Genomic DNA, 25,770 nt, shown 5'->3' on the forward strand with positions numbered 1-25,770 from the left:
CTAAAACGTGTGCCCCGAAAGCATCTAATAATTATAACTAAAAATGCATTGTGTGTGAATTATGTGCTAGGCTTTGTGCTAAGAACATTATATGGATTAACTCATTTAATATCCACTGAGTAGGTGCTATTATGAGTCCCATGTTTCAGATGAGGAAATTGAGACTGAGAGAGTCCAGATGGTGAAATACTGGCCAGTAGATTTAGGATGAGTCTATAAAATTTCAAGAGTCCAGGCTCCTCACTTCTATGTCCTTTTTCCCTCATTGCCATTTACTCTTCTCTTGGTTAATTTTGTGTAAAGCTACTTATTTTATTTCCCATTCCACTCTTTTAAGGCTGGTTGGGATGTATTAAGTTTCATTCTTGAGTTCCTCCTTCTCACTCCCTTTTCCCTCTTCTCACTCAAATCAAATCCTTGATCTCCAAAATGTGGCTCTTATCTCAGCTGTCTTGTGAATGAATTCTTCCCAGGGTAATGCTTCATGTGTATGTTCAGTGTTGCTTTGATGCATTCTTTTCCAGTGTTTTGTCATTTAATTTACATCTGATCCTTCTGTAGGCATTCTGTTTATTTTATTTGGTTTCTCTTCTCATTAATCTGTACCAGATAGAAAATAGTAGGAACATCAGGAAAACCTTTGTCAAGCAGGGGAATATTTTCATGAGTCCTTGTAGTTCTGAATTCTACATTCTAAATTCATACGTATTCCTGATAGTCAACAATTGAAATATTTGTATAACAGATGATGTGAAAGCACTGCCATTAATTTCTACTAATTCTTTTCCCTGTGTGAGAGGAAAACAAAACGTTGGCTTCCTTTTTGACTAGGTTCATGTCTTTATCTTTTTTGTTGCCTGCACTTTGGTACTTGACTAGGAAAAGAGTACACCATTATATACTCTGGCAATCATAGCCCATTCCTTTTATTTTGCCTTTGCCTTTCCCATATATTCTAATCACAGTGTTTGTATAAGCTGCATAGAGTCACATTTATTTATACACAGCCTCATGCTCACCTAAATATGCCATTTATTGATATATAGTTCTATAAAAACAGAACTGCTCTCACAGATCCATGGATGTGCAGTCATTGGATGAAGGAGGAAGTGGCCAGTAAGATGACAAGATGCATGGTTTAGTAAAGGAAAGAGAGTTAGAGCAGGTCCAAAGGAGCCTACTTCTTTCTCTCCCTTCTCTTAGCATTGAGTCCTCCTTTGGCCCCCACATTTTATTGTTTCAACTTAATATCAACTTCATTCTAGTCTGTTTTGTATCAAAATTCTCTGTACATCTCTCTCTCTTATGGTTTTATAGGTATATGCTGTCCAATATGATGGCCACTAGCCACATGTGACCACTGAGCACTTGGAATTTGGCTTATTAAACTGAATATACTGGAAGCCTAAAGCACGTTCCAAATTTTGGAAAGTTGATAAGAAAAAAAGAGTGTAAAATATCTCATTAATTTTTATTTTGAGCATGTTGATAATATTTTTGATATGTGTAGTTTAAAAATATATTCAAAATTTTACCTATTTCTATTTACTTTTTAAGTATAGCTGCTAGAAATATTAAAACTACACATTTACTCTTAAGGACACTTTAAACTCTTTTGGAAGGGATTTTGAGGACCTTCCAGAGCATATGTTCAGTGGACAGAGTGACACCATCATTAAGACCATCCCTTTAATTAAAAAAAAAAAAAAGAGTCCACATTTGCTTTCACTTGTGGCTGTCATATTTTGATTGGATAGAGCCATTACAGATGGCAGTGACTGTATAATTTTCAAACACATAAAATGTTACATCGTATTTTCAGGCAGTTGAAGATAAATATTTGTTGAAATTGAGAAAGTAGATTGGGAGCTTGGTGAAAATAAATGAGTGAATGGGTGATAAGTAACTCAAAGGGTTTGGTTAATTCACAGAGCTAAAATGTCCTGCCAGACACTCAAAAATGTAGGTATTATTAGATACAGTGAAAACAAGGAGGCAGGAACCTCATTACAAACAAATGCGTGTGATGATGAAGGCATTCTTAAGATAGTCAGTAAACATTTATTGAGGCCCTATCAGATGCCAGGTCCTGTTTAAGCAACGGAGATACAAAAATGATTCTGCTAGTGTACTGTATCCACGCTCCAGGAGCTAGAGTGAAGGCAGAAATGCATACAATAAGTTATCATCCAGTGTGGTACTTAGAGCAGATGACATTTGCCATAATGCCATATACAGAATACAATGGAGTAAGTGAACCAAGGTTTAGAAAAACCTAGGGCAGCCAAATGGCAATGAGATGGGAGTTTAATCATGTGATTGGGAAATGAGACCCCCACAGAGGTTGTCCTGAAGTTCTTATCATTTGTTTTGCTTGGAATATTTCCATGGGCAACAGGCTTAAACAGAAGGGAGTTCTGGAAGTATTATCTGTGAGAGTTTGTAACTGTTTATCAGTCGCACTTCTGGCAACAGAAAATGTGTTAAGTGTGGGTGACTGTGCATTTTAAGCATTGGCTGAACTGCTCACTGCCTAACAACAGCAAAACAAGTACCTCTAAGATATACCAGGCATTCCCTCTGCATGCTTTGTGTGGGTTTGTGTGTTTTTGTTCGGGTGAAGAACCAATTTTCAAGTTAAAGCAGGCTCACCAGCATGTTCTGGGTGATGGCTAGGCATGTAGGTAACCATAGTTACTGCACCCCTGTTGTATTTCCCAGCCCCCAAGGTGATGTCCTCAATTGTGTACCAGGCAACAACTGTACCATTATCTCATTTGGTTTTGTGCCCTTTCTAAATGTAACCTTTCCTTCGGTAACATTTCCAAACTTGTTCATGTGATACTCATTAAAGTCACACGGCTAACATTTCTCCCTACTTCATTTGTGAAAACTAGATAGAGAAAATCACTTTGCCTTCTTTCAGAAGAGATATAAAACCAACATCTGGACCACTTGTGGCTATTGAAGAGGCTCTGTGGTCTCCTGCTAGGGTGCTAGCCATCTGTGGTCTCATGTTATTGGCTGCACTTTCCTGGCAAATCAAAACATTGCCTAAATTATGCTCACACAGAGTTTTTCTTTGAAATCACAGTTCTGAATTCTATAAAAATGATACAATTATCCCCATTTAACAAAAGAAGAAATGGAGATCCAGAGACATGAAATACTGGCCCATTTTTGCCCAGATGAGTTGTAAATTTCTAATTTAATCTCAGAATTTGGGATATTAAAGCTAATACCTTCCTCCTATACCATGCAGCCACTTGCTAATTGAGGGTGTAGGAGGGCTTGTTAGATTAAATCTTGACTTATGTCAACTATGACATTCATTTTCTTAGTGACTGAGTATGTCACTTAGCTTTCCACATGCCTTCAAAAGGAGAAAACAAGTTGCTCCTTTTGGTGAAGAATGCAACATTTAAAATAATTTCCGATATTTAGAAAATTTTTTATTTTACACAGTGTAAAGGGGAGAGGGGCAGAGGGGCAGGGAGGCGGGGGGGCAAAGGGTCAGAGAGAGAGAGAGAGAGAGAGAGAGAGAGAGAGAGAGAATATCTCAAGCAGGCTCCCAACATGGGGCTGGATCTCACAACCCTGGGATCATGACCTGAGCTGAAATCGAGTATCTGATGCTCAACCGACTGAGCCACCCAGATGCCCCAATAACTTCCTATCTTTTAGAATAGAGAATGTAATGGCTAGAATATGTCCCTGAAAAAACTCAGATCTTTTTCTTTATAAGAAAACACACAAGATACATCCTGCTATTTTAAATCTACTTAAGATAGAATCTATATAAGATAGAGATTGAACCTGGTAAGATGGTGGCATAGGAGGACGCTGGGCTCACTTCATCCTGCTGATTGCTTAGATTCCACCCACATTGGCCTAAATAACCCAGAAAACCACCAGAAGACTAGCAGAACAGACTCTCCGGAGCCAAGCGTAGACAAGAGCCCATGGAAGAGGGTAGGAAGGGAGGAGAGGCGATGCATGATGCATGGACTGGCAGGAGGGAGCCGGGTGGTGGAGGGGCAGCCTGCCAGGCAAGGCAGAGCCCCCAAAGTCTGGCTTGCAAAAGTGGAGGGACCGGACTCCGTGAATTCTGACAGCCAGCGGGACTTAACATCTGGAATGTTAAAAGTCAACAGCTCTGCTCTTGGAGAGCAGGGAGGGCGAGAGGATGCCAGGAGGCAGAGTTGTTGAGCCCCAGAAGACAGAGCTCAGCTTGGTGGGGGGAACAAAGGCTCTGGCAAGTTCCATCTCCCTCTCCCATCCCCTAGCGGAAATTCCAAAGAGAACCAGTTCTTGTCACCGAACTTGCTTGCACTGAGCAAATGCCCAATGCTGTGTTCTGTGGATCCATCCCTCTGACGGGTCTGCCTCCTTCCTGGTGCCACAGGGCCCCTCCCTCAGGGGACCACTGATGGCAAAGCAAGCTAAGCCTACCCCTCCTGCCCCTGTGCACCTTGTGGATGCACCCTGGCTAATATGCCAGATCCCATTGAAGCAGCACCACAAGCCTGGCAGTGTGCAAGTGCCCAGACAGGGGCCACACCACTCCACAGTGAGTCCTGACCCTGGCCACTACTGTGGCCCCAGTAGTGAGCTGAGGGCAGACATTGGGTCTGACTGTGGCCCTGCCCACCAACACAAGTTACTCCAGACAGCACAGGGGAAGTGCCCTGCAGTTTGGAGCTACCGCAGGAACTACCAAAATGACAAAATGGAAGAATTCTCCTTGAAAGAAACTCCAGGAAGTAGCAACAGCTAATGAATTGATCAAAACCTATTGAAGCAATGTAATGCAACAAGAATTTAGAATAATAGTCATAAAATTGCTAGGCTTGAAAAAAGCATAGAGGACAGAAGAGAATCTATTGCTACAGAGATCAAGGGTCTAAGAAACAGTCAGGAGGAGCTAAAAACATGCTATAAATAAGGTGCAAAATAAAATGGAGGTGGCTATAGCACAGATTGAAGAGGCAGAGGAGAGAATAGGTGAATTAGAAGATAAAATTATGAAAAAAGAGGAAGCTGAGAAAAATAGAGATAAAAAAATCCAGGAGTATGAGGGGAGAATTAGAGAACTAAGTGATGCAATCAAACAGAACAATATCCATATCATAGGAATTCTGGAAGAAGAAGAGAGAGAGAAAGGGGCTGAAGGTGTACCTGAACAAATCATAGCTGAGAACTTCCCTGATCTGGGGAAGGAAAAAGGCATTGAAATCCAAGAGGCACAGAGAACTCCCTTCAGATGTAACTTGAATCAATCATCTGCATGACATATCATAGTGAAACTGGCAAAATACAAGGATAAAGAGAAAATTCTGAAAGCAGCTAGGGATAAAGAGGCCCTAACTTACAAAGGTAGACACATAAGAATGGTAGCAGACCTATCTACTGAAACTTGTCAGGCCAGAAAAAAAATGGCAGGAAATCTTCAATGTGATGAACAGAAAAAATATGCAGCCAAGAATCCTTTATCCAGCAAGTCTGTCATTTAGAATAGAAGGAGATATAAAGGTTTTCCCAAACAAACAAAAACTGAAGGAATTCATCACCAATAAACCAGCCCTACAAGAGATCCTAAGGGGGATTCTGTGAGTGAAATGTTGCAAGGACCACAAAGTACCAGAGACATCATTACAAGCATGAAAACTACAGACATCACAATGACTCTAAACCCATATCTTTCTATAATAACACTGAATGTAAATGGATTAAATGCTCCAACCAAAAGACATAGGGTATCAAATGGATAAAAAACCAAGACCCATCTATTTGCTGTCTACAAGAGACTCATTTTAGACCTGAGGACACCTCCAGATTGAAAGTGAGGGGATGGAGCACTATCTGTCATGCTACTAGAAGTCAGAAGAAAGCTGGAGTAGCCATAATTATATCAGACAAACTAGACTTTAAAGGCTGTAACAAGAGATGAAGAAGGGCATTATATGATAATTACAGGGTCTATCCATCAGGAAGAGCTAACAATTATTAATGTCTATGTGCCAGATACGGGAGCCCCCAAATACAGAAAACAATCACAAAAATAAGCAATCTTATTGACAAGAATGTAGTAATTGCAGGAGACTTTAATACCACACTTACAACAATAGATAGATCATCTAGACACAGGATCAATAAAGAAACAAGGGCCCTGAATGATGCATTGGATCAGATGGACTTGACAGATATATTTAGAATTCTGCATCCCAGAGCAACAGAATACACTTTCTTCTCGAGTGCACATGGAACATTCTCCAAGACAGATCACACACTGGGTCACAAAACAGCCCTTCATAAGTATAAAAGAATTGAGATCATACCATGCACACTTTCAGACCACAATGCTATAAATCTTGAAATCAACCATAGGAAAAAGTCTGGAAAACTTCCAAAAGCATGGAGGTTAAAGAACACCCTGCTAAAGAATGAGTGGGTCAACCAGGCAATTAGAGAAGGAATTAAAAAATATACGGAAACAAATGAAAATGAAAATACAACCATCCAAATGTTTTGGGATGTGGCAAAGGCAGTCCTGAGAGGAAAATACACTGCAATCCAAGCCTATCTCAAGAAACAAGAAAAATCCCAAATATAAAATCTAACAGCACATCTAAAGGAAATAAAAGCAGAACAGCAAAGACACCTCAAACCCAGCAGAAGAAGAGAAATAATAAAGGTCAGAGCAGAAATAAACAATATGGAATCTAAAAAAAACTGTAGAGCAGATCAATGAAACCAAGAGTTGGTTTTTTGAAAAAACAAAAACAAAAACAAAAACAAAAACAAAAAAACAAAATTGATAAACCTCTATCCGGGCTTCTCAAAAAGAAAAGGGAGATGACCCAAATAGATAAAATCATGAATGAAAATGGAATTATTACAACCAATCCCTCAGAAATATAAGCAATGATCAGGGAATACTATGAAAAATTATATGCCAACAAACTGGACAACCTGGAAGAAATAGACAAATTCCTAAGCACCCACTCACTTCCAACACTCAAACAGGAAGAAATAGAAAACTTGAACAGACCCATAACCAGCAAAGAAATGGAATCAGGTATCAAAAATCTCCCAACAAATAAGAGTCCAGGACCAGATGGCTTCCCTGGGGAATTCTACCAGACATTTAAAGTAGAGATAATACCTACCTTTCTCAAGCTGTTCCAAAAAATAGAAAGGAAAGGGAAACTTCCAGACTTATTCTATGAAGCCAGCATTACTTTGATTCCCAAACCAGACAGAGACCCAGCAAAAAAACAGAACTACCAGCCAGTATCCCTGATGAATATGGATGCAAAAATTCTCAACAAGATACTAGCAAATCGAATTCAACAGCATATAAAAAGAATTATTTACCATGATCAAGTGGGATTCATTCCTGGACTGTAGGACTGGTTCAACATTCGCAAATCAATCAACATGATGCATCACATTAATAAAAGAAAAGATAAGAACCATATGATCCTGTCAATCGATGCAGAAAAAGCATTTGACAAAATTCAGCATCCTTTCTTAATAAAAACCCTTGAGAAAGTTGGGGTAGAAGGAGCATACTTAAACATCATAAAAGCCATTTATGAAAAGCCCACAGCTAATATCATCCTTAATGGGGAAGAACTGAGAGCTTTCTCCCTGAGATCAGGAACACAACAGGGATGTCCACTCTCACCGCTGTTGTTTAACATAGTGTTGGAAGTTCTAGCATCAGCAATCAGACAACAAAAGGAAATCAAAGGCATCAAAATTGGCAAAGATGAAGTCAAGCTTTCACTTTTTGCAGATGACATGATAATATACATGGAAAACCTGATAGACTCCACCAAAAGTCTGCTAGAACTGATACATGAATTCAGCAAAGTCGCAGGATGCAAAATTAATGTACAGAAATCAGTTGCATTCTCATACACTAATAATGAAGCAACAGAATGACAAATGAAGAAACTGATCCCATTCACAATTGCACCAAGAATCATAAAATACCTAGAAATAAACCTAACCAAAGATGTAAAAGATCTGTATGCTGAAAACTATAGAAACCTTATGAAGGGAATTGAAGAAGATGCAAAGAAATGGAAAAACATTCCATGCTCATGGATTGGAAGAATAAATGTCAATACAACCCAAAGCAATCTACACATTCAATGGAATCCCAATCAAAATTGCACCAGCATTCTTCTTGAAGCTAGAACAAACAATCCTAAAATTTGTATGGAACCACAGAAGACCCCGAATAGCCAAAGTCATTTTGAAGAAGACCAGGGTGGGAGCCATCACAATCCCAGACTTTAGCCTCTACTACAAAGCTATAATCATCAAGACAGCATGGATTTGGCACAAAAACAGACACATAGACTAATGGAATACAATAGAGACTCCAGAATTAGACCCACAAAAGTATGGCCAACTAATCTTTGACAAAGCAGGAAAGAACATCCAATGGAAAAAAGACAGTCTCTTTAACAAATGGTGCTGGGAGAACTGGACAGCAACATGCAGAAGGTTGAAACTAGACCACTTTCTCACACCATTCACAAAAATAAACTCAAAATGGATAAAGGACCTGAATGTGAGACACAAAACCATCAAAACCCTATAGGAGAAAGCAGGAAAAAACCTCTCTGACCTCAGCCACAGCAATTTCTTACTTGACACATCTCCAAAGACAAGGGAATTAAAATGAAAAATGAACTATTGGGACCTTATGAAGATAAAAATCTTCTGCACTGCAAAGGAAACAATCAACATAACTAAAAGGCAACTGACTGAATCGTAAAAGATATTTGCAAATGACATATCAGGCAAAGGGCTAGTATCCAAAATCTACAAAGAACTCACCAAACTCCACACCTGAAAAATAATAATCCAGTGAAGAAATGGGCAGAAAACATGAATAGACACTTCTCTAAAGAAGACATCCAGATGGCCAACAGGCACATGAAAAGATGCTCAACGCCACTCCTCATCAGGGAAATACAAATCAAAACCACACTCAGATACCACCTCACGCCAGTCAGAGTGCCTAAAATGAACAAATCAGGAGACTATAGATGGTAGAGATGATGTGGAGAAACGGGAACCCTCTTGCCCTGTTGGTGGGAATGCAAACTGGTACAGCCACTCTGGAAAACAGTGTGGAAGTTCCTCAAAAACACTCAAAACAGATTTACCTTATGACCCAGCAATAGCACTGCTAGGAATTTACCCAAGGGATACAGGAGTGCTGATGCATAGGGGCACTTGTACCCCAATGTTTATAGCAGCACTCTCAACAGTAGCCAAATTATGGAAAGAGCCTAAATGTCCATCAACTGATGAATGGATAAAGAAATTGTGGTTTATATACACAATGGAATACTATGTGGCAATGAGAAAGAATGAAATATGGCCTTTTGTAGCAACATGGATGGAACTGGAGAGTGTTATGCTAAGTGAAATAAGTCATGCAGAGAAAGATACCATATGTTTTCACTCTTAAGTGAATCCTGAGAAACTTAACAGAAGACCACGGGGGAAGGGAGGGAAGGAAGGAAGGAAAAAAAGTTAGAGAGGGAGCCAAACCATAAGAGACTCTTAAAAACTGAGAACAAAGTGAGGGTTGGTGGGAGTGGGAGGGAGGGGAAAGTGGGTGATTGGCATTGAGGAGGGCACCTGTTGGGATGAGCACTGGGTGTTGTATGGAAACCAATTTGACAATAAATTTCATATTAAAAAAATACACACATACACACACACACAAAATAATCTATATATGACAGAAACTTATATAGCAGGATGTTTTAAAATATTTATATATTTTTGAGAGAGAGAGAGAGAGAGAGAGAGAGAGCGAGAGAGCGCAAGGTGGGGAGGGGCAGAGAAAGAGGGATACAGAACATCCGAAGCAGGCTCTGTGCTGAGTGGAGAGCCCAATGTGGTGCTCCAACTCACGGACCGTCGGATCATGACCTAAGCCAAAGTTGGTTGCTTAACCAACTGAGTCTCCCAGGTGCCCTTTATAGCAGGTTTTTTTTAACTAAAATCTTTTAAGCATACCAACACGAATTATTCTGAAGTAGTATACCAAGCACATCAGATTTCTCTAGAGAGCAAACTGTAAAACCTCTACAGAATTCTCATTCACCCTAAATGAGAATGGCTCAAAATAGTGGACTCTTGCCTTTGGTACCTTTCTAGTTTTTATTTTAGCACCCCTATTCTAGCTAGAATTTCTGTCTCAAACAACTGATAACTATGTGTCACCAGCTTAATAGAAAGCTATTGTGCAACTCAGATGTCATTAATTAATAAGAGTTTACAAGTAGAGTTTGCAATTAAATGAAATAATCCCTAGATGAATGATCTGGTCAAATAATTCATAACCACTTACTACATTTTTTTAAATGTAGGCTCTGAGATTATAAGCCCTTGGGAAACAAGGACATATACACGATGGATCCTGCCCTCAAGTGGGTCATTGTGTTGTAGGTGGAGAAAGAAGTGAAAACAAATACTATATGATAAACATAAAAGGCATAGCCAAGAGGAAGTATAATTTAATTATAATGGGAAGGTTGCAGGGCACCTGGGTGGCTCAGTCAAGCGTTAGGCTCTTGATTTTGGCTCAGGTCATTATCTCACAGTCGTGAAAGTGAGCCCCTTGTCAGGCTCTGCACTGAGTGAGCTTAAAGGCTGTTTGGGATTCTCTCTCTCCTCTCTCTCTCTGCCCCTCCCCCACTCATGCACACATGCTCTCTCTCTCTCTCTCTCTCTCTCTCTCTCTCAAAATAAATAAACATTAAAAAAAATATATAATGGGGAGGTTGAGAAGATTCATCAGAGACTTCACAGAAATAATATCTAAACCACATTTTGAAAGATTTGGGTAGGCTGGGTTTTTGTTTTTCCTCAAGTTTCCTCAGTGTTTTGGATTAACAAAAGGGATGACACAAAATATTTTTGTAATATTTGATTGGAATATTATATTGCAAAATTTTTTTCTATATTATTAATATATTTCATTATCATTTATTTGAGTTCATGTGACATATGGCATTCCAAAACAGGAATTAACCTTAATTAGGCATTCTTGATGATGTTGCTGTTGAACTCAACAAGATATCTCCAGATAACCTCTTAAGAAAAAGTAAATTTAATAGAAATACTACAATAAGAGTGAATACCACCTTGAAAGTCTTAGCAGTATCTCTGAAAGTGGAGTAGGAAGAAGATTTATGGAATGTTAAGGTGCGGTCTCACATTCTTTAAGAAAGAATCTTTTAAGATGGATCTGGTTGGGACTGGGAAATGTCTGTTTCCCGTCTGTGATATAATAGGCTTTATAAAAGATAGAAAGGCTGGGGCACCTGGGTGGCTCAGTCAGTTAAGTGTCCAACTCTTGGTATCAGTTCATGTTGTGATCTCGCAGTCATAGGATGGAGCCCTGCATTGGGCTGTACACTCAGTTTGGAGTCTGCTTGGGATTCTCTCACTCTCCCTCTCCCTCTGGCCTTCCTCTGCTTGTGCTCTCTATCTCAAAATAAATAAACATTTTTTAAAAATAGAAAAGGCTAAAGGAAAATGTCCAAACTCAACAAATCATAAGAAAATATGCAGTTTATTCAGGAATTTATAGGAACTTCTTGATGTACCACAAATAAAAATAACTTCCAATAATGTCCCGAAAATATCTTGTAATTCATCATCATTAGAAACTGGTGAAATCGGTCTGGTTTCACTTTTTTTTTTCTTTTGTCACCCAGGTGTTTCTTATTTTGTCCTGTTTGTACCTTGCTGCTTTAGTTTCAACATGGTCTGGTCGACATAGTCAGTCCTTGAATCAGAGCACATATTAATATTACAGGAAATTCTTAGGATATAATTGCTTAAAGATAAAATTTTCTTTCTTTTTCTTTTCTTTTTTTGCTTTATAAATAGTAGAGTTTTATACAAATATAAAGTTACACACCTTCAAAGCTATCACTTCAATAAAGACACTTATTCAATTAAACAGCTTTAAAAATTTTTCAGCAGTGTATAAATACATTCACAAAATAATATGTTGGTTAAAAGACTCCAACGAAGTTTATAGAAACTACAACAGAATTTATAGCCTTCTACAAGAGCTTGTAGATTGTTACATATATTGTTTTAAGAAATACCACTAATACAAATGCATGGTTTGCAATATCCCCATTATAGCAAGGAAGATTCATCAAATAAAAAGACTTTTAGGCATTTATTATGCCAACTATTTAAATGATTATTCTTACTATGACGTAAGAATAATACTCTTTTAGTGATAAAAAATAGATTTCATTAGGCCAAGGACCACCGAAGAGCTTCCAGAAAGTTCCAAAGTAAGATCTGGCCATTCCTTTCAAAAAATAAATAGAACAGTAGCAATCTCTAGGTATCCCCTAAACATAAATTATGAAAATCCCATTCCAAATTAGTTGGGCATTAAGTACATGACTTACTACGAATAAAAATAAGCAAAATTTACAAACTATTTAACCACTGGCTCAATTTGGGTTTTTACCTGTTAGTACCTAAAATAAGAAGTTTCATCACAAAGAATATATTAAGCTGTAAAATTACAATTATTTCTAACTTATGCATAAACCAACTTCTCACTCTTAATCACGGAAGCAAAACTTTCTTCTGACAATAATCTACAGAAATAATATGTATACACCTAGAGTTCTTTTTTTTTTTTTTTAATTTTTTTTTCAACGTTTATTTATTTTTGGGACAGAGAGAGACAGAGCATGAATGGGGGAGGGGCAGAGAGAGAGGGAGACACAGAATTGGAAACAGGCTCCAGGCTCTGAGCCATCAGCCCAGAGCCTGACGAGGGGCTCGAACTCCCGGACCGCGAGATCGTGACCTGGCTGAAGTCAGACGCTTAACCGACTGCGCCACCCAGGCGCCCCTTTATTTTTTTTTTTTTTAATTTTTTTTCAACGTTTATTTATTTTTGGGACAGAGAGAGACAGAGCATGAATGGGGGAGGGGCAGAGAGAGAGGGAGACACAGAATCGGAAACAGGTAGAGTTCTAAGACAGACTAAGAACATTCTGTATTCTGTGGATCAAAATGCAAAGCTCTCCATTACATATGTACATGAGTGCACTTTCATTAATTTGGGTTATATGGACATTACATGACTATGTGCATACATATATAGACATGAACCAATTTTGACAAGGTTTTTAACAATACCATACTTTCAAGTCCCAATGCTAGAAAGAAAATAAAAACTTAACATGAAAACTACCTTTTCACTTTTTTTAATGTTGATTTCTTTCTTTAAAAAAATTTTTTTTAACGTTTATTTATTATTGAGAGACAGAGAGAGACAGAGCATGAGCATGGAACGGGCAGAGAGAAGGGGAGACACAGAATCCAAAGCAGGCTCCAGGCTCTGAGCTGTCAGCACAGAGCCTGATACGGGGCTTGAACTCACAAACCGCGAGACCATGACCTGAGCCGAAGTTGGATGCCCAACCGACTGAGCCACCCAGGCGCCCCAATGTTGATTTATTTCTGAGAGAGAGAGAAAGAGAGAGAGTGTGAATAGGGGGTGGGGGTGGGGTAGAAAGTGAGGAAGACACAGAATCCAAAGCAGGCTCCAGGCTCTGAGCTGTCAGCACAGAGCCCAATGTGGGGCTCAAACTCACAGACTGTGAGGTCATGACCTGAGCTGAAGTCCCATGCTTAACTGACCGAGTCACCCAGGCCACCCACCTTTACACTTTTTAAAGTAAAATTTAAACTGGAAAAACAACCTCAGCACTCCTCTTTGCAACATGTACTGAGTTCTAAAATTTTCAGAGTCAAGAATCTCTTTAGTTTGCTGGCAGTGTAACAGAACACTGGAGCTTTCTCTCACTCTCTTCAGGAAGTCTGATCATGTCCAGTGTTATGTCTTAAAAACTGCTTTCTGAGATAAGATGGTTAAATTCTTTCTGCTGCCTGCTCTGCACCTGATGTGCATACAGGTTGGCACCTTGTAGCACCACACCCGTGATAACCACCGCCAACCATTTCACTCTGCAGAATATCACCCACAGCAATGGACAGGCAGTAAGTCCTAACCAGAAGATTCTTGACTCAGGAGTAACAATTTTACTCTTGTGAAGATGCCTTCCTGAACTCAAACACCCAATGGCTTTTTCCATGTTCATTGATGTGCTTCTACCAATGTAGACCAACCATGAGTTTACTGTGACATTCTTGACTGCCCAAAAGTCACATGAAAACAAGATCATTGTCACCAAACAGGTGATAAAGCTGCTGCTGAACAATTCATAGAGAAGATAGACTACAGTTGCACTGACTTGAAAAAATAAATGAAAAAAATGATGTCACTGTGTGTCTGATTCTGGACTTTCTTTCTTTCTTTCTTTCTTTCTTTCTTTCTTTCTTTCTTTCTTTCATCTGTCAGTTGTCTCCTCCTCTTCGTCAAACAGGGAAACATCCTCAGTGTCATCATTACTGCCCTGGTGCAACATGGCAGCCCTCAGTGGTCAAATTTTCAAGGTGGAGTCTTAATAATCTGTATTTAAATGCATCCGCTACTCAAAAATAGTCAGATTTCTTTCCTGGGAACTAGTACAGTTCTTTTCCAGTTGATATTTCTAGTTCTGTTGTCTTTGTTCACTAAAGAAGGGATAGGTTTCATATTATTGTATTGTTATAATTTATTTAAAGATATTTAAACATTCATAGTGTGCTATATAAAGTATATTATCTATCTCTTCAAGTTAGCTAAATAGTATTTAAAATACCTATTCAGGAATGTACACTGCTATTAAACTAGATTGGAAGGTTCTAATCCAGTGGTCCTCGACTTTATCTGTAAATTGGAATCACCTAGGGAGGTTTGAAAAACACTGATGATTACATCCCACCCCCTAAAACTCTGATGTTATGAGTCTGGCATGTGGTCTGGGCATTGGGATTTAAAAACTCTCCAGAAGTGATTCTAACATATTGTTATAGTTGAGGACCACTGCTCTAACTAGACCCCAATATGCACAGGTTGCTAAGCTACAACTATTTTTACCTGAGGTCAGCTGTAGAGTATTTATAAGTTAGCATATAGCTTTCTTTTTCACTGATGAAATGAGTGGTATTCAAGACAAGTTGATTGGCTAGACATACATAGTCATCTCAGCCTCGCTCAAACAGGACCTAAGAATCAGGCCTGAGCTGCCTATACTCTGATTCTAAACTCCATCAACCTCACGTCCCAAGATCTTTGGGAAGATTCTGTTACCTGATCCAACCAGAATAATAGCTGACTTCTTCTGCCAGAGCCTATTTCTACCTAAACCTCTATGCAAAGTGCTTGTTATCAAAGTGCCAAAAAAGACAGAGGGCTGGGACTTCATTGAACATACAGAACAGTTTGTATGATTGTATTCATGGTCGCTTGCTAATAGATGTTGGTATGTGTTACCAGATTCAGTCTAATACCTGCTTTCATTGTAACACACCTCCCAGAGGTGAGATGGCTGGGGAAATGCACCCATAGCTCTCACCTGTAACCATTGGAGATTACAGATACGTACCCCCCAAAACCCTAATGGCTGTAAACAAGCAAATTAATTTAGGACAGTTTGCAATATGTGCATCCTTCTGATGGGACTATTTTCCAGGTCGACTTCCATGTCGACAACAGAATTCCTCATAAGCAGTGGGGACACCATTAAACTGGAACTTCTCATACAGGATATTAAAATCTACTTTGGCAGAGCTTTTGAAATAGGTCATTTGGACTCTATTCTTATGTTACACAATAATACGACAATTACTAGGAAAAGTGTCTTATAAATCTAACATCTAATCCTAGCTCTTCTATTTTGTCTACATGAATTTATTAAAATATCATCTCCATAGAGTGAAATGCATACATTTAAAGTTACAGTTCAACCAGTATTTAAAAACAGAATATATCTGTGTAACCCACATTCCTAATCAAGATATAGGCCGTTTCTATCACCCCAATGGGGTACTCATGCCCCTTTCTGTTTATTAAGCCTTCCTTCCTACCACACCAAGCAATTTGATTAGTTTTACCTAATCTAGTACTTTCTTTCAGTGGAATCCTACAACACAAATTCTTTTGTGTCTGGTTCCTTCTCCTCAACATAATGTTTTTGCGATTCATCCCATGTTCTTTTTTATTGTTGAGAAATATACCATAAATACCACAGTTTGTTTATCTGTTCTCCTGCTGATGGACACTGAACTGTTTTCAGTTTTGGGCTATTATGACTAAAACTGATGTAAACATTCTTTATACAAGCCTTTCCGAGGGCATATGTTTTCGTTTCTCTTGAAATGAAGTGGAACTTCTCTATGAGTGGAACTGATGTGTCAGAGGGTGAATGTGTGATTGTATCATTTAAACTTCCACTAGCAATGTATGGGAGTACTGGTTGCTCCCCATCCTCATTGATATTTGTATTCCCTCTTTTTCATTTTAGCCATTTTAATGGATGTTGTCATTGTGGTTTTAATTTACATTTCCTTGATGACTACTAGTGTTGAGCCCTTTTTTACATGCTTATTGGACATTTGTTTATCTTCCTTCATGAGATGACTCTTGCCTATTTTTAAATTGGGTTGTCTACCATTTTGTTGTGAATTTTAGAAGTCATTAATGTATTTTGAATTCAAATCTTTTGTCATTTGTATGAGTTGTGAATGTTTCTCCCAATCTGTGGCTTATTTCTTTTTTTTTCCAAGTTTCATTGGCATTTTTATTTTATTTTATTTTATTTTATTTTATTTTATTTTATTATTTTTTTAAATTCTTTTTTTAATGTTTATTTTGAGAGAGCACACTCATATGGGAGGGGCAGAGAGAAGGAGACAGAAGTTTCACAGAAGGCTCCATGCTGACAGCAGGAAACCCTGTGTGGGCTCGAATTCATGAATGCAAGATCATGGCCTGAGCCATGTCAGAGGCTTATCAGACTGAGCTACCCAGATGTCCCAGAATTTTAATTTTAATTGCCATTGGATCTATAGTTTAGGAAGAATTCCTATCTTGAACATATTGAGTCTTTTTATCCAGTAATGTATCTCTCCATTTAGATCATGTTTTTGTTGTTTTGTTTTGTTTTTACTCAAGTATAGTTTACATACAATATACTATTCGTTTCAGGTGTATATCATAGTGATTCAATATTTTTTAAGTTTGTTTTTATTTATTTTGAGAGAGAGATAGCCAGCAGGGGAGGGGCAGAGAGAGAGAGAGACAGAATCCCCAGCAGGCTCTGCAGTCAGCATAGAGCTTGATGTGGGGCTCAAACTCATGAACTATGAGAACATGACAAAGTCAAGAGTCAGTCGCTTAACTGAGACACTGAGGTGTCCCGTGATTCAATATTTTATACATTATGGAATGATCCCTGTGATAAGTCTATTTTCTTTTTTTTTTCCAAAATTTTATTTAAATTCCAGTTAGTTAACATACAGTGTAATATTAGTTTCAGGTGATTCATCACTTTTGTACAGTACCCAGTGCTCATTACAGTGCCCTCCTTAATCCCCATCACTCATTTCATCCATCCCCCTGCCCACCTCCCCTCTGGCAACTTTCAGTTTCTTCTCTGTAGTTCAGAGTCTGTTTTCTGTTTTGCCTCTCTTTTTTAAAATCTATTTTCTTAATAGTATTTTTTTGATGAAAACAAATTTTCAGTTTTGATAACTAAATTTTAGCAATTTTTTTCTTTTATAGGTAGTGCTTTCTCTGTCTTATCTAAGAAATCTTTCCTTCTCAAGGTTGAAAGATATTCTCCTATATTTCTTTCAGAGTTTTTTTAAAAATAATTTTTAAGTTTATTTATTTATTTTGAGAGACAGAGAGAGACAACACAAGTGGGGGGGGGGGACAGAGACCGAGAGGGAGAAAGAGAATCCCAAGCAGGCTCTGCATGGCCAGCATGGAGTGCTACATGGAGCTTGAACCTACAGACTGTGAGTTCATGACCTGAGCCAAAATCAAGAGTCTGTGGCCCAACTGACTGAGCCACCCAGGCATTCCTCTTCCAGAGTGGTTTTTTTTTTTTTTTTTTTTTTCTGAAATTTATTGACAAATTGGTTTCCATACAACACCCAGTGCTCATCCCAAAAGGTGCCCTCCTCAATACCCATCACCCACCCTCTCCTCCCTCCCACCCCCCATCAACCCTCAGTTTGTTCTCAGTTTTTTACAGTCTCTTATGCTTTGGCTCTCTCCCATTCTAACCTCTTTTTTTTTTTTTTTTCCTTCCCCTCCCCCATGGGTTCCTGCCAAGTTTCTCAGGATCCACATAAGAGTGAGACCATATGGTATCTGTCTTTCTCTGTATGGCTTATTTCACTTAGCATCACACTCTCCAGTTCCATCCACGTTGCTACAAAAGGCCATATTTCATTTTTTCTCATTGCCATGTAATATTCCATTGTGTATATAAACCACAATTTCTTTATCCATTCATCAGTTGATGGACATTTAGGCTCTTTCCATAATTTGGCTATTGTTGAGAGTGCTGCTATGAACATTGGGGTACAAGTGGCCCTATGCATCAGTGCTCCTGTATCCCTTGGATAAATTCCTAGCAGTGCTATTGCTGGGTCATAGGGTAGGTCTATTTTTAATTTTCTGAGGAACCTCCACACTGCTTTCCAGAGCGGCTGCACCAATTTGCATTCCCACCAACAGTGCAAGAGGGTTCCCGTTTCTCCACATCCTCTCCAGCATCTATAGTCTCCTGATTTGTTCATTTTGGCCACTCTGACTGGCGTGAGGTGATACCTGAGTGTGGTTTTGATTTGTATTTCCCTGATAAGGAGCGACGCTGAACATCTTTTCATGTGCCTGTTGGCCATCCGGATGTCTTCTTTAGAGAAGTGTCTATTCATGTTTTCTGCCCATTTCTTCACTGGGTTATTTGTTTTTCGGGTGTGGAGTTTGGTGAGCTCTTTATAGATTTTGGATACTAGCCCTTTGTCTGATATGTCATTTGCGAATATGACATTCCCATTCCGTTTTTTTTTTTTTTCCCATTCCCAAAATGGGAATTTTTCCCATTCCGTTGGTTGCCTTTTAGTTTTGTTGGTTGTTTCCTTTGCTGTGCAGAAGCTTTCCAGAGTGTTTTAATTTTAGATTCTACCTTTGGCTCTATGAGCCCATCTTGAAATAATTTTTGCATGTCAACTTTCATTTTCCCATTGTGTTAGTTTGATGCTCTTGTTAAAAATTACTTGACAGTGAGGGGTCCCTGGGTGGCTCAGTTGGTTGGGCATCTGACTTTGGCTCAGGTCATGATCTCACAGTTCGTGGGTTCAATCCCTGCATCTGGCTCTGTGCTGACAGCTCAGAGCCTGGAGCCTTCTTCGGGATTCTGTGTCTCCCTCTCTCTCTCTGTCCCTCGCTGCTTGCACTCTGTCTCTCTCTTAAAAATAAATAAACATTATTTTATTTGCAGGCGCAGGAGGGGGCGGAGCAGCGGGAGCGGGGGAGCTGGGGAGCCGGGGCCCTGGGTCCCAGCAACCAGAGCCGGCTTCCCCGGCGGCGTCCCCCGAGGACCCGGCGTCGGTCTCCTCCAGCCCCCCGAGGCTGGAGAGTGGATGCAGAGGGGGGTGGGGTGGGGGCAGCGTCAGAATTCCGAGGACAGAAGGCAGAGGCCGTCCCCAATCCGTATTATTGGAGGGGAGAGAGACCCCCAGTTTGGGGAGGGGGAGAGCTGGGGGTTGAGCGCCCCACCCTCAACGGCCGCTGCCCTCAGCCAAAGGGTATCTCTCGGCTCTCCCCTCCTACCGAGACGATTCTAACGACCAAGGCCAGGGACCCCTGTCCTTCAGCCTCTGCACCCCCTCACCCCGCTCTGGGGCTGGCCCAGGGAGGAGACCTTGCCTGCCTCCCGCCTCTGCCCTTGAGAGGGACTGTCCTTTCAGGCCCCAGAGTGAGGGGCCCAGGCCCCAGGCTGCCTGTGCCTCGCTGCAAAGGCAGGGTCCCTCTGTTGAGGAGGAAGGGCCTGGCCAGTCGCAGCTTCTTTCCTCCTGAGCTCCCCGTCTCTGTCGCTGCACCCGCAACTCCCACCCCTCCATATTTATTTCCCTGGCCCCCTGCCAGCCCCTCCCTCTTGTTCTCTAGGATTCAGGCCTCCCTTCCGGACATGGAGAGTAACTTGTCTGGCCTGGTGCCTGCTGCCCGGCTGGTGCCTGCGCTGCCTCCCGCTGTGACCCTGGGGCTGACTGCGGTCTACACCACCCTGTACACCCTACTCTTCTTTTCTGTCTATGCCCAACTCTGGCTGGTGCTTCTATATGGGCACAAGCGTCTCAGCTATCAGACGGTGTTCCTGGCACTCTGTTTGCTCTGGGCTGCCTTGCGCACTACCCTCTTCTCCTTCTCCTTCCGAGATACCCCCCCAAGCCAACCGCCTGGGACCCCTGCCCTTTTGGCTTCGCTACTGCTGCCCTGTCTGCCTACAGTTCTTTACGCTGACACTTATGAACCTCTACTTCGCCCAGGTTGTGCTCAAGGCCAAGGCCAAGCGCCGGCCGGAGATGAGCCGAGGCTTGCTGGCCGTCCGGAGGGCCTTCGCGGGGGCCTCGCTGCTCTTTCTGCTGGTGAATGTGCTGTATGCTGTGCTGTGCTGTGCTGTCCCGCCGGCGCCGGGCACAGCCCTGGGCCCTCCTGCTGGTGCGAGTCCTGGTGAGCGACTGCCTCTTTGTCGTCTGCGCGCTGTCTCTTGCTGCCTGCCTCTGCCTTGTCGCCCGGCGGGGCGCCCTCCACCAGCATCTACCTGGAGGCCAAGGGGACCCGTGTGTGCCAGGTGGCTGCAATGGGTGGCGCCGTGGTCCTGCTCTATGCCAGCCGGGCCTGCTACAACCTGGCAGCCCTGGCCTTGACCCCTGGCGCCGGCTGGATGCCTTTGATTACGACTGGTACAAAGTCTTGGACCAGGCGGACCTGGTGAACGACCTGGGGAACAAAGGCTACCTGGTGTTTGGCCTCATCCTCTGTGTGTGGGAGTTGCTGCCCACCGCCCTGCTGGTGGGCTTCTTCCGGGTGCACCGGCCCCCACAGGACCTGGTCTTTGGCTCCCGTTCCGACTTCTTCGACCGGGCAGGGCACTGTGAGGATGAGGGCTGCTCCTGGGAGCGTGGCCGGAGCGAGAGCACCAGCATGTCAGGCAGCCTAGGCTCCGGCAGCTGGTACGGCGCCATTGCGGGGGAGCCAGCCTGGTGCCGGGGCAGCCAGACACGGACCACTCCTCTGCTCTTCTCCCAGGTGCTGGGACCAGGTGGCCACCACCACAGTCTCTACTCCACCCCGCAGACGTGATCCCCTTTTGTCCTCCCCCCAGAACACCCAGACCCCAGTCCTCCCATCCCAGGCCCCGCCACCCCTCCGTGCCAAGTTCACCTGCCGCTTCTTGCCCAGGATCATGGGAGGCTGTGGCTGCCTCTTCCCCTGGCCAGCTCTTTGCTACTCTTGTCGTAGTGAGCTTGTGCTGTCCCCTAGGATAAGGGGCATGGCCCTGGCTGCCAGATGCCCTACAGCACCTTGGTATGACCTGCTGCCTCTGCTTCTGCACTGGAGCCAGCTACCTCTCCTGCACCTGCCGCTCAATAAGCAGTGTCTGTGCCCCTCAAAAAAAAATAATAACCATTAAAATTTTTTTTAAAAATTATTTGACAGTGTATGTTGTGCTAGCCCTTCTCTTTTGAGAAACAAATTTAATAGTCGTGAACGAAAACAAGAATGTGCAATTAAGTAGTAAATTGTGTGCTATAGATTCTCAACAATAAACTTTTTTTTTTCTTTTTGGTTAACATAGCAGCAAACATCCTGCCATACTTTCTTCAATTTTTCATTAAAAAGTTCAAGAAATATCATGAAAACACATAAAATGGCAACAAAAATAGAAAATAAAACAAAAGTTAAATGCCAAAATTTAGATATTATATATTAATTGAAGAAGTAAACAAAATAGTTTGTTGTGTTGTTAATCTTTTTCCATTTATTATACTGGGCACTTGGTAGTGACACTTTCATTCTAGAGATTCATGTACTTTGGTTATAGAAAATTTTCTTGTATTATTTTTTGATAATTTCTCACCAGCAACATTTTATCTGGTCTCCTTCTGAGTGAGTCTATTAGTTGTATGAAATATCTCTTAGAGTAATCTTCTTCATTATATTCTCTCTTCTATTACCTAATTGGTTTTTTGTTTTACTTTACAATATTTCCACAAGATTATTACCTAAATCTTTGATTTTTATATTGCAAAAATCCTACTTTAGAACTTTAAGAGCTCTTTTTCAAAATGTTCCTCTTTAAAATCATGTCCATCTCCTATCTCATTGATACAGTAGCTTCTTTGATTCCTCTGACATGTTATGATTATTACCTGCACTGCCTGTTACCTTCATTATCCATTTCTTCCTGCTATTTTATTTCCTGTTTGTTCATTTTCCGAACTATATTTTATGTTAAATTTGCCCCTCAAATATTCAGTCATCCCAGGCTGTCCATGGATTTTCATGAGGAGCTGAAAAGCTACTTGGAGGGTCTTTGGGTAGGAGTAGGCTTGTGCACTGGTAGCCTTCATTCTGAGGGTAGTCAGAGGGCTAGTTAGCTTTGTCATTAGAGGATCCCAAATGTTAGTAGCGGTAGGTCTTTATCTCTTTATTTTCTCTAGAAGAGGTTCTTGCAGTCACCTGCCTGGAGACATCAGCCTAGCTGCAGCCATTCTGGAGATAGTGGGAAGGGTTGGGGGAGTGATCCAGTGGTTCAGTATGAAGACCTAATCACCTGTTTCCGGAATGGCTTTCCCACAGTCCCTTCTCTATGCCTCGAGTGTAGGTGCCCTAATCATTGGGTTGTCCATAGAGCAAACCTTTGGTCTCTTGCTTTTCTTCTAGAAATTTTACATTTTTGCCTGCGGATCTAACTGCTTCTTATAAGGATTTTTGAAAAATCACCCTGTGTTATGCTATTTGCTTTTTCTTCCTATGCTATCTAATTTTTGAGACCTTCTGAATTGTCGCTTGCATTGTTGTTCTGAGGTTCTGCAGGGACAATCATTTGGCTTTTCATTAGTTTCCACCTTTTATAGTCACTTAGGTTTGACTCTTCCTTGCTAAGCCATCTTTATATAAATAGTTTTATTATTCATGTCTCCTTTGCACTGAAGATGGAATTGGTTTTATGTTTCTCATTCTCCTCATTACTTGGGGGTAATTCTTTGAGGGGAAAAAATGTCATCACTCTTCATTTTGAAACTACACATATAATTGAATTTAAAAAAGAAAAAAAACTCTCTCAAAGTAACATAATTACAAAAGAAGAGCAAACACATGTACCCTACTTTATTCTCTTTGTCAAAAAAGCAAAACCACTAAGATACTTGAGTAAAATCTTCCATGAAGGTAGAAGTCTGTAACCTGTATATGGAAATGAGTGTGAATAGCACTGACTTGTTTCTGATGTCATTGAATGATTCATGTGGTGAATGTAAATAGGTTAAAGTCCTAACTCATAATAGAAGACATTCTTATTCCTATCTGTTTCTCAGATCAGATATTTTGTATCCGTGTTGCATTTTATACTGTATCTCATATAGATAAGCATTCCTATGTTTACTACCACAACACCTTTACTTCCGCAAAAATAAGAAAAAAAACCTGTTACCTGGCAGAAAAAGTTTGTTCCTTATTGTACCTGTGTGTACTGAGACAACCACTAGAGATGGTACCTGGTGGCTCACAAGATTTATTTTCTGAAATGGAGTCCTTGTTATATCATATAGTGAAGTAATTCTTGAACTACTTCAAATATTTTTCCACTCTATTGGAGACTTAGTATGTATTACCTTTCAAATGTGCTATAAATCAGTTTAAATTTAAAAATACTTTTATGCTAGCAGTTGGATTTCATAATTTACAAAAAGAAAGGTCTTTTTAAAAAAATGTTTATTTATTTTGAGAGAGAGAGAGAGAGAGAGAGAGAGAATGCATATATGCACACACAAAGTGGGGGCAGGGCAGAGAGAGAGAGGGAGAGAGAATCCCAATCAGTCTCTGTGTTGTCAGTGCAGAGCCCAACACGGGGCTTGATCTCGTGAACTGTAAGATCATGACCTGAGCTGAAATTAAGTGGGAGACACTTAACTGACTGAGCCACCCAGGCACCCCATGAAAAGTCTTTTATTTTACCTAAAGAATGTATTTAAGTGGTAGTTGGAAACTTACTGCCCATGAGAATAATATGGATGATGCTTTTATTTAGCTATCAGCCCTTTCCCTCTTATCCCATTGTTCACTAAGAGAATTGTTGGGCTACCAGAATGTCTTGAGAACCAAGCCCTATCTCCTGCAAATAATAACAGAAACTGGTGGGGTGGGAGGGCAAGTAGATTATCATTGGAAACTTTTTGAAATGATGTGGAAGAGATACAGCAGCAATCCTTTAACATTGCTGCAGCTATGCCATCAAGCTCTAATCAATCAAGAAAGGAGATAAGCCTGGCATCGTGGTATTAAAATCTAGCAAGCTCAGCACCCTATGCAGCATTAGGTGGTTTTTCTCCCCCTTTTTTTCCCCCAATTCATCTCCCTTAAAACATTAGAAAGTACAGTAGGAGGGGAGAACACTAGCATTTAAAAGGAGACGTTGCAAATATGGCTGTGAAGATCCTATGCTCCAAAAAACATTAGGTCAACCTAATTTTTCTTGCATGATGTAGGTTAAAAAAAAAGACTGGGGTGCGTGGGTGGTTCAGTCAGTTAAGCATCCAGCTTCAGCTCAGGTCATGATCTCACGGTTTGTGAGTTTGAGCCCTGTGTTGGACTCTGTGCTGACAGCTCAGAACTCGAAGCCTGCTTTGGATTCTGTGTCTCCCCCTCTCTCTCTGCCTCCTCTCCCACGGCTTGTGCTCTGTCTATATGTCTGTTTGTCTGTCTCTCTCAAAAATAATAAATAAACTTTAAAAAATTAAAAAAAAAAGACTCCTGGCAAAGAACAATTGAACTCACCTTAACTAGCTTATGGGATGGATCATTAACACACTGTGTATCTACAGCCATAAACAAGAAAGGAATTATGATTAGAGTTTGGATGATTTAAGATGAAGAAAAGCTACAGCCAAAGATAATTCAAATTAAGCTTGGTATGTTGTTAAAACTCACTGCATATTATTTTAGACAATTTTTATTATAGACCATAACAGTGATAAATTTATTTTGGAAAGTAAAAGGAAAGAAAAATTACTCAATGGTCATCATGCATTTATAAAGAGTTACTGAAATTGTCTTTTAAGATATTAGTATAGCTAGTGGTTATTCAGCAGACAATGTAAAGTACCTGATTAAGTTTTCTAAGATTTTTTTAAAATTTAATTCTGTTACTGCATTAAGAGAAATTCAATTAGCTTAATGCTTTGCAAATACATTTTATGAGGGTTTTATTTTTTGTTTTTGTATGTCACAATATTTGAAGAGGACCAAAGTGATCTGTGGGGGGGAGCTATCAGTCTGCTGATTCCTTAAAGGAGTAAGAAATGCCCATTGACTTGAAATCAAGTTTTAATTAAAGTATGGCAAGTTCATTTAACAGTTTTCCAACATAGTATGCCTGGCCATTGAATTTTGGAGAATGAAAAATACACAGTAGCAAGAAATCAATACTAGTTTACTGTTATTTAACTGTGATATTTTTCTGTCTATGGAAGAAATTCCTAGAGATGTGACAGCCAGGACAT

The 25,770-nt window shown here is 40.4% G+C and overlaps 2 pseudogenes; one reads left to right on the forward strand and one right to left on the reverse strand.

The window, feature by feature from the left end:
• Positions 1–13,896: 13,896 nt before the first annotated feature.
• LOC122473015 lies at positions 13,897–14,252 on the reverse strand (annotated as a pseudogene).
• A 5,886-nt stretch (positions 14,253–20,138) lies between these two features.
• On the forward strand, positions 20,139–21,543 carry LOC122474022 (annotated as a pseudogene).
• The last annotated feature ends 4,227 nt before the right edge of the window (positions 21,544–25,770 follow it).

Source organism: Prionailurus bengalensis, chromosome B4 (genome assembly GCF_016509475.1).
Source record: "Prionailurus bengalensis isolate Pbe53 chromosome B4, Fcat_Pben_1.1_paternal_pri, whole genome shotgun sequence".
In the NCBI taxonomy this organism is placed as follows: Eukaryota; Metazoa; Chordata; class Mammalia; order Carnivora; family Felidae; genus Prionailurus; species Prionailurus bengalensis.